This window comes from Lutra lutra, chromosome 5, assembly GCF_902655055.1.
Source record: "Lutra lutra chromosome 5, mLutLut1.2, whole genome shotgun sequence".
Taxonomy (NCBI): Eukaryota; Metazoa; Chordata; class Mammalia; order Carnivora; family Mustelidae; genus Lutra; species Lutra lutra.
In genome coordinates, this window is record NC_062282.1 from 161,747,998 (window position 1) to 161,757,447 (window position 9,450).

Below are 9,450 nucleotides of genomic sequence, written 5' to 3' on the forward strand. Positions count from 1 at the left end.
CTACAAATAACACATAGAAATGACAAACAGACACATGAAAAAATGCTCAACACCACTGTGCATCAGATAACTATAAATCAAAACCACAATGAGATACCACCTCACACTGGTCTAATGGGGAAAAAATAACTAGTTCAGGAAACAACAGATATGGAGAGTATGTGGAGGAAGGGGGAACCCTCTTATACTGCTGGTGTGATGCAAATTGGTTCGGCCACTCTGGAAAATAGTATGGAGGTCCCTCAAAAAGTTGAAAATAGAACTACACTATGACCTAGCAATTTCACTACTATTTACCCCAAAGATACAAAAGTAGTGAACTGAAGGGCACACTGCACCCCAATGTTATAGTGGACAATGATACAATAGCCAACTATGGAAAGAGACCATCAACAGATGGAAAGATTGTCCATCAACAGATGAATGGATAAAGAAGATGTGGCGATATATGCTGGAATGGGATATATATAATGGAATACTAGTCAGCCATCAAAAATGAAATCTTGCCATTTGGAACAACCATGGATGAATTAGAGGATTATTCTAAGCAAAATAAGCCAATCAGAGAAAAGTAATCATTATATGATCTCACTCATATGTGGAATTTAAGAAACCAAATGGAGGATCATATGGGAAGGGAGGGAAAAATAAAACAAGATGAAATCAGAGAGGGAGATAAACCAATAAGAGACTCCTAATCATAGGAAACAAACTGAGGGTTGATGGAGGGGAACAGTTGAGGGGTGAGGGTAACTGGATGATGGACATTAAGGAGGGCATGAGATGTAGTGAGCATTGGGCATATATAAGACTAATGAATCACTTGAATCTACCTCAGAAACTAATAACACGTTTTATGTTAATTAATTGAATTTAAATAAAAACAAAAAATAGTGTTGGTAGAATTTGCCTGGGTAGAAAACTTGAATAGATATTTTCCAAAGAAAATGTACATATGGCCAACAGATATATGAAAAAATGCTTATCATCCCTTGTCATCAGGGAAAGGTAAATCAAAACCAAGTGACTTATCCCTTACAACTTCAGAATGTCTAGCATAAAAATGTCCAAGCAATAAAAGTGTGGGCAAGGTTGTGAAGGAAAAGGAATCCTCACACTAGTATTGACAAACATGTAACATGTTGGTAACCCACTGTGGAAGGCAATATAAAGGTACCTCAAAAAGTGAAATTAGAAATACCATACAACCCACTAGTCTCACTATGGAACATTACCAGAAAATGAAAACACTAAATTGAAAATATATGTGCACCCTTATTTTATTGCAGTGTATTTACTTAAAATAACCAGGATATGGAAGCAATCTAAGATTTGGTTACTCGGCCATCAAAAGAACACCTTGAAAATGTGATTTACATCCTTACTGTATTTTAAAGTCAGCTTACATTAAATTTTATTTCACTTACATAGAGAGAAATATAAAGAAATTGCCTCAAGTATTTTATGGCTTCTACCCAATTAACCTTTGTATCTATGCCAGCTTGATCCTCCAGAAAAAGGGATATGGGCATCTGAAAGAGGTATCTTCCATCAGTTTTTGGAGTATTTTATGCAGATAAAACTTTTAACAAGCTTTGGTGAAAATCAGTAACTTCTGTCCTGTAGTTGGAAGAGTCCCTCAGCCAGCAGGTTCTTTCTACTTCCTTTCTCTACTCTTTGTACTTGGATCTTTGAACCACTTTAAGCTTTAATTCATGACTTTCAGTTCTTACTGTCCAGTAGAAACACTTGGATTGCTTGCTAAAATACAGATTCCAGACCTTATTCCCAGAAAATTCAATGCTTAGGCTTAGGATGAGTTACTGAAATCTGCATTTCCAAGAAGAGCACAAATTATTGTTGGTGAAATGGACCACACTATGAGAAGGCTATTCCTGGCCAAGTTATGGGGCGCTTAGTCAGGAATAACATCTGGACACTATGTTACATTCTTTTCTTAGCAACACAGAGACATGCATTAATTATCTTCCATACCTGTCTTAGTCATAACTAACCAAACTGGCTGACACCTTTGGATAACTTTGGATAACCACAGAACTTTCAAAGTGTGACCCCAGACAGTAGAGGAATGATTGCCATCATTTTGTGTCATGTCAAATTGATTGACTGAGTCTATAAATCTGATAAAATACCTTATACATCCTGATGTAGACACTTTAATAGATGTCAGGTGATTAAAATGCTCTGCATTTTCTTTTTAAAATTAAACATTTATTATTTTCAATAGTGTTTGATTCTCAGAGTTAAATTTAGTCATCAAAATGAATACCAGCTTGATTCCTTTGCATGAAAACTTAAGAAATGATCAACTCCAAAACATTTTATTTCTTCAGGGAGCCACCTTAATAAACTAAGTTATACCAGTTACTTTATGTAATCCATTAGTTTTTATTTCACAACTGCAAACTTTCCAATCAGTAGCAACACTGTCACATGCTATGAATTTTACTACTCCTTCTTATAAATCTATCACAATGTGTGTGCATGTGTGTGTGACTTGAAGACCACAGAAGTAGCCAATGATGTATTGAGGAGAGAAATTGTTAGCCCTTTTCCCCATACCAATGGAAAACAATTAAAAGAAAGCAAGTTTAGGAATAAATCTGCCAATCATATCAACATTCATTAACCAAATATGTATGAACAGGCAGGCTCACAAAAAATTTTATGGGACCTGATCTTGAGCTCAATGAAGTCATTGTCCTCCTAGAAGCTCTCACTACATCTTACACAAAAGACTTACTTTAGGGAAAAAAATTCAGACATGAGAGGCAGGCTCTGTCATCCAGAAAGCCAGCATTGGGCAAACAGAATCCAAAGCTTAAGGCTGTATATGGTCTGGCTGGGAAGTTTCGTTTAGACTTTCATATCTAAAGGCAAAGGATGTATACCATCCTGCCTCCTGACTGAGTGGAGAATGCAAACTTCAAAATATTTTTTAAGCTAATCCACATATTTTGATCATACTTAAATACACTTGTAGGATTTAATTTCTACTATTCACCATATTAAATGACAAGACATCATTTTCACCAATAAAATAAAATCTGATTTTGTTATTTTGTCATTCTTTAAATAGTGACTATCCATTGTTCCTTAACCAAAACACGTAAGAATGACTGGTTTAGAACTTAAGATCTCCTCTTATGAAATAGTCTACAATCTTAAGATAATTCAGTGCCAAACCTAATTAATTAAATACTTTCACATTTCAGCTGGTAACCATGTTTTTTTTTTTCATTTTTGTTCTAAGTTTACCACTATTTTGGTATTCTGATACCACATTTCTTTTTAAAGAATATTTTAACTTAAATTCAAATAGCCAACATATAGTACATCCTTAGTTTCAGATGTAGTGTTCACTAATTTAGCGGTTGTATATAACACCTAGCACTGATCACATCATGCACCCTCCTTAATGTCCATCCCCCACCATCATCCCCTCTAGCAACCCTCATTTTGTTGACTATAGTTAAGGGTCTCTCCAATGACTTCTTATTTAGTTTTCTCTCCCTTACCCTATGATCCTATCCAGTGTTATTTTATATTCCACATATGAAACCATATAATAATAATAATAATTGAAATGTGATGTCAGGCAGATGTATGAGATACCACCTTACACCAGTCTGACATCACATGTCAATGCTGTGTTTTTTAACTGTCATATGAGTTGGTTGATGTTGTAAATGAAATCTAACCTGCTGTACCTTAATTCTGATCCTTGAAGTGCAGATTTTTCAGCAGAATCTCTCTCTTCTTTTTTAGATTCCAAACTGGATGGAGTGACCAGATGAAGAACAAAAATTCCAATGTTATTGCTCAGTGAGCCACATGGATGGGACATGAATATCATTGGAATTCCAGATGGATCGATCAGATATAATACTTCCAGGAACAAGCAAAGACATATTGCATGATGACTCTTCTCCAAGAGTCAGTAAATTAGTAGGGATTCAGATATCTGCCCAGGTGAAGTTTTTTGTTTGTAATTTATTTTGTTGGTCTATTAAAGTATAGTCAAACTCACTCACTGGGTGATATTGTAAATACTCATTTTAATTGTACAGTATAGTTGACATGACAAGAAGGACATGCTTAGTTCAAGGAGTGATTGATAGAGATGTACTTGGGAGAAAAAAGCAATTATCCAATGAGGCTTAGTCGATATAAATATAGATAGATAGATGATAGATATATATCTCTCTATGTATAGTATTTATATAATATAGATAATAACATATATAGATATACATATATACATATATATACATATATATATATATATAATCTATATATTTGAACGTATATATAACCTGACAGTTTACAAACATTATCTAGTTGGAGCATCAATGACAATTCCTAAAATAGAAGTAACAGATAGCTTTTGCTTTACGCTATAGATGCAGAAGTGTACATTCAAGAAATAAGTGAGCTTAGGGTCAAAAACCAGATAGTTGGAACCTAATTGAATATTGGTCAAGTGTATCTTACTCTCAAACTACAGTCACCTGTGCAGGCAAGATGATGTAACTAAAGTTATTTTTACCTTTTACTGAAATTAAATACCTTTATAATTAATACCAAAAATACCTTCCAATCCACAAGAAGAGATTAAAGATCTTTGCTTACTTAGACAGATAAAGAGAATACCAAGAAGAAAAACTTATTGAGAATTGGGAATAAAATTTCTAAACATGGGTTTGGCATCAGATAATCATTTGTAGTAGAATGTTGGTGAATGTAAGTGAAATTCCATGGCAAGGGTACTGTGTGAAAAGGAGGCAAGGATGGTTCTTGTCCAAAGGTATCACAGCAGAATATATCTGTGAGTAATTAACTAAATCTAGAGAACAGAAGGTATGGTCATCCTTCATCTCCCAAAGACAGTAACTATAGATCATATTCACATTTAAAAAAAAATAAGAATCAAAAACTCTTCCAGGGCAATGGAAATGTTGATGAAGGAAGTGCAGAAGATATGCTGGAAAGAAATTACTAAGGAGAGCAAAGCAGGATATGGGATAGAAAGACAGAAATGAGAAGGAATCAGGATCAATCTCTTGGAATGTGTTTGGTTTGTGGGAATGTTTCACATAAGTGCGTGGGTTATTTTCTTTAGAGGAAAGAAATGTATGTATAAATGTGTTTAAGGCATTGGTTTTTTTAATTGAAATTATTTGGAATCCGTGTATGGAACTGTGTGTGTGTGTGTGTGTGTGTGTGTGTGTGTGTGTGTGTGTGTAAAGAGATACTTATATGTGAGATGATTCATTTATTTGTACATAATTTAGATGGTCTTCCAAGACTTTATATCCCAGTATGTTGTTTTTCACTCACTGTCTAACAAAAAAAGAACAACAAAAAATGTGTTTACTGGAGAAGCTTAAAGTTTTCATTTATCATTGTAAAACCATAAACAATTTTTTAAAATAAGACTTTGAACTCTGAGAAACAAACTGAGGGTTTTGGAGGGGAGATGGGTGTGGGATGTGTTAACCTTGTCGTGGGTATTAAGGAAGGCATTTATTGCATGGAGCACTGGCTGTGGTGCACAAACAATGAATCTTGGAACACTGAAAAAATAAAATTAAATTAAGATGTTAAAAATAAATAAAAAATAAAAACACTTTTGTGCATAGCATTTATATGTATGGGGTTCTGTCTTTAATTACAAAAGTATACTGATTCCTTTAAATGTTTTTAAACCTGGGGAAGCAGATTTGATTCCAACTAGACATAGAGTTTTCTATTTCCTTGCATTTCAGGAATTTTTACTCTCTGCAAAGAAATGGGAGCATTCTAATTCTATGAAAGGCAGATCAAAGGAATAACTGTTGTAAAGGCAGTTGAGAATTATATCAGAAAGTAAAAATTCTTTATGGAAAATATATACACGGAAAAAATATAGGGGAAGACTATTTCTGTTCTCCATGGGTTATAAATGTAGTATCAGACTCAATGAGATAAAAATAGAAAATCAAAAAGTTCTCACATTAGGGGCACCTGGGTGGCTCAGTGGGTTAAGCCGCCTGCCTTCAGCTCAGGTCATGATCCCAGGGTCCTGGGATCGAGCCCCGTATCGGGCTCTCTGCTCCGCAGGGAGCCTGCCTCCACCTCTCTCTCTGCCTGCCTCTCTGCCTACTTGTGATCTCTGTCTGTCAAATAAATAAATAAACTCTTTAAAAAAAAAAAAGTTCTCACATTAGTATGAATTTTCAATGAGTATCCCTACCAACACTGTCATTCATGCTCAGTCTTGCCTGAAATCCTTAGGTTCTTTTGTGGTGTTCATTGCAGCTCTAACCTTGGTGGCATTTGGATGCCTGGCTTGGCCTTTGTGAAGTTCACATATTTGACTTCTCATTGAGGCTAATCTTTGCATTGTTAATCATCAAGATTAAATAATGAGATGCTGGATTAAACGGAGAACTTGTGCTGTCAAATCCTTGTTAGAAACTGACAAAGAACAGAGGAAAGATCTCAAAAACAACAAATTTGTTCCTTAATTATTTTGAAGTCACAACTGACAATTGCTGCACTGTCCCTCCCACAGTGTTACTGGGTAAAAATAGCCCAAATTACTCCTGTGGCTTATTTTCTGGACAAGTGTCTCCCTGTTCAAATTGTAGAAATTATCTGAGGATTATGAAGACATAGGGATTACAGGAAAACTGAATCTAAAATGACAGGGACAGGTATATGTTTTCCTTTGAATTACTGTGTTTGTATTTTCTGAGTAAATAACCAGTAGTGCAATTACTGGATTACAGGAGCAGCATTATTTATAATAGCTAAATTATGGAAGCAGCCCAAGTGTCCATTGTTTGATGAATGAATAAATATGTGGGACACACACACACACAGGAATAATATTCAGCCATACAAAATAATAAGATCTTGCCATTTGTGACGACATAAATGGAGCTAGATAGTATAAAGCAAAGTGAAATAAGTCAGAGAAAAACAAATACTGTGTGATTTCCTTCACATGTAGAATTTAAGAATCAAAACGAATGAACAACGAAAGAGAAAGAGAGAGAGAAACCAATAAGCAGACACTTAACTAAAGAGAACAAACTGATGCTTACCAGAGGGGATGTTTGTTGGAGGATGGGTTGAGCAGTTGATAGGGATTAAGGAGTGTACTTGTCATGATGAGCATTGGGTGAGGTATGGAATTGTTGAATCACTATATTGTACACGTGAAACGATTATAACACTGTATGCTAACTATACTGGAATTAAAATGAAAAACTTAATAAAAAATAAAATTTCCAGAATGGGTGAGGAAAGTGGGTGTTTATCAAGGTCTCAGGTTTTTATCCTTACCACCAGGCAAGTGTGGAAAACAATGAATAAAGAATTATTTCATTGATCATCAAGTAGTGGTAGCTGATAATAGGGTTCCTAGTGGTGGATCTTAATAATGCACATGGAAATTATCTTCCTCATCCAAGATCAGGGTGATGTAACGCTGCCATTAGTAATTTAAGCTTTCTCCCCACCCTGGTTCTAATATGTAGTTGATGTGGAGAAACATGGTTTCTCTTTTCCCCAGATAAATAATTAAATAAATTATCAGGAATCAGGCAGGGCAAAAATAAGCAGGCAGATCTCCAGATGTATGTCCATCATGGTGAAGAACATATGGATAGACAGAACCTTTACACACAGTCTTACCTGTAGAGGTGCTAAGTAATGGTTGTTAACTTGGTATTCCCATTAGCTCAGGGCTTGCAGGAACTTTCAATATGGTTTTCAATATGGTTACTTTCAATACGGTTACTGGGTAGTCTCAGTCACCTCTGGGGATTGGATCAACAGCTTCCAAGTGCCAGATACCCCAGAAGCAGTCTCAGACCCCACTGACACTGGCTCAGTCTTTTGAAATCTTCTTGATTTTCCAGCTTGTGTATTAGATATTAGGTGGAGTAAGCCAATAGCATGATGTCATCTGGAAATCATTTTATTGGAGCTTTGTCTCATTTGTAATAAGAAAAGAAAGTTGTTTCATTTCAAGATGGAAATTTCATGAGTTAACATATCACAATCACTCTGATCCTCAGCTTAGCTTTGTTCCCCCTCCCCCATACCTTTAGGGAAATAATGACTCCATTAGTAAGTTGCTATGAGAATTAATGTGAAAATATTTTGTAAGCCTGTAACTTTTTTTTTAGCTTTTTTGAAGTTTAACTGATAAATAAAAGTTATAAATATTTAGGTTGTGCAATGTGGTGTTTTGATATACATATATTGTGGAATGACAACAAAAACAAACTAATTAACATATCTATCATTGAACCTATGTCCTGTAGGGTTAATGAAGTTGAAACTAGCTGAAAGTTTAAAGCTTATTTCTCAGGAAACTGTTTACCCCTAATCATTTGTTGTGTCTTTTCAGACTCCACTAACAAACTTACTAGCTGTCTTTGAAGAAGCCCGGATTGAAGGGCATCCCATATGGTTTCAGCCTGTGAACAAGGAAGCCCTTCATTCCTCCTAGCAATAACAAGCCTAAGAATCAATCCAGTTTATACCAGCACAACAAGCCCATATCCCCTTCTCCTTGACTTAAAATAACCTCCTGACATCAGGGGCTGAATTTTGCCTTGTTCTTGTGCTAAGTCACCACCCCAAAATGAACGGAGGATATATGTGAAGTACATGTTTACTCAATGCTTATGCCTGATTGTTCCTCATAAATAGTTATAAGTGTCTCTGCCCTTTTAATGAATAATACATAATTTCAACCCTTATGATTATAAAAATATTTATTTTTCCCCATTCAGAGAGGCAGATTTGAGTTTGCTCTCCTGTCCTCCTGTTTGACTTTCTCTTGAATAAACTATTTTCCTTCCGTACACCTTATTTTTCAGTGCTTGGATTAGCTGTACATAGAGCAGATGGACTTGTGTTCAAATACATCACCTCATACAGTTAGTGGTAAATGCCATTCCCCTCTCCATTGCTATATGTTTTATTTCTAGCTTAATTAAGGTACAATTGATACATACATATACAATATTGTATAAATTTAAGATTACTACATAATTATATATGTGTGTGTGTGTGTGTAGAAATGATTGTCATAATAAATTTAGTTAACACATCCAATGATTGAATACTATTTTGTTGTTATGGTGAAAATCTTAAGATTTACTTTCAAATATACAATACAATATTATTGACTATAGTTACCATGTGTACATTACAACTTATAGTTACAGATTTGCCCTCCTGACTACCTACACACTGAACCCCCAACTGCTGAACCCACACCCCTAGCAACAACTAATCTGATCTTTCTCATGATTTTTTTCTTTTCATTTCACATATAAGAAATATCATGCTGATTTATCTTTCTCTGATTTCTTTTACTTAATATAATTTCCCTCAAGATTCATCTATGTGATATGAAATGGGCAA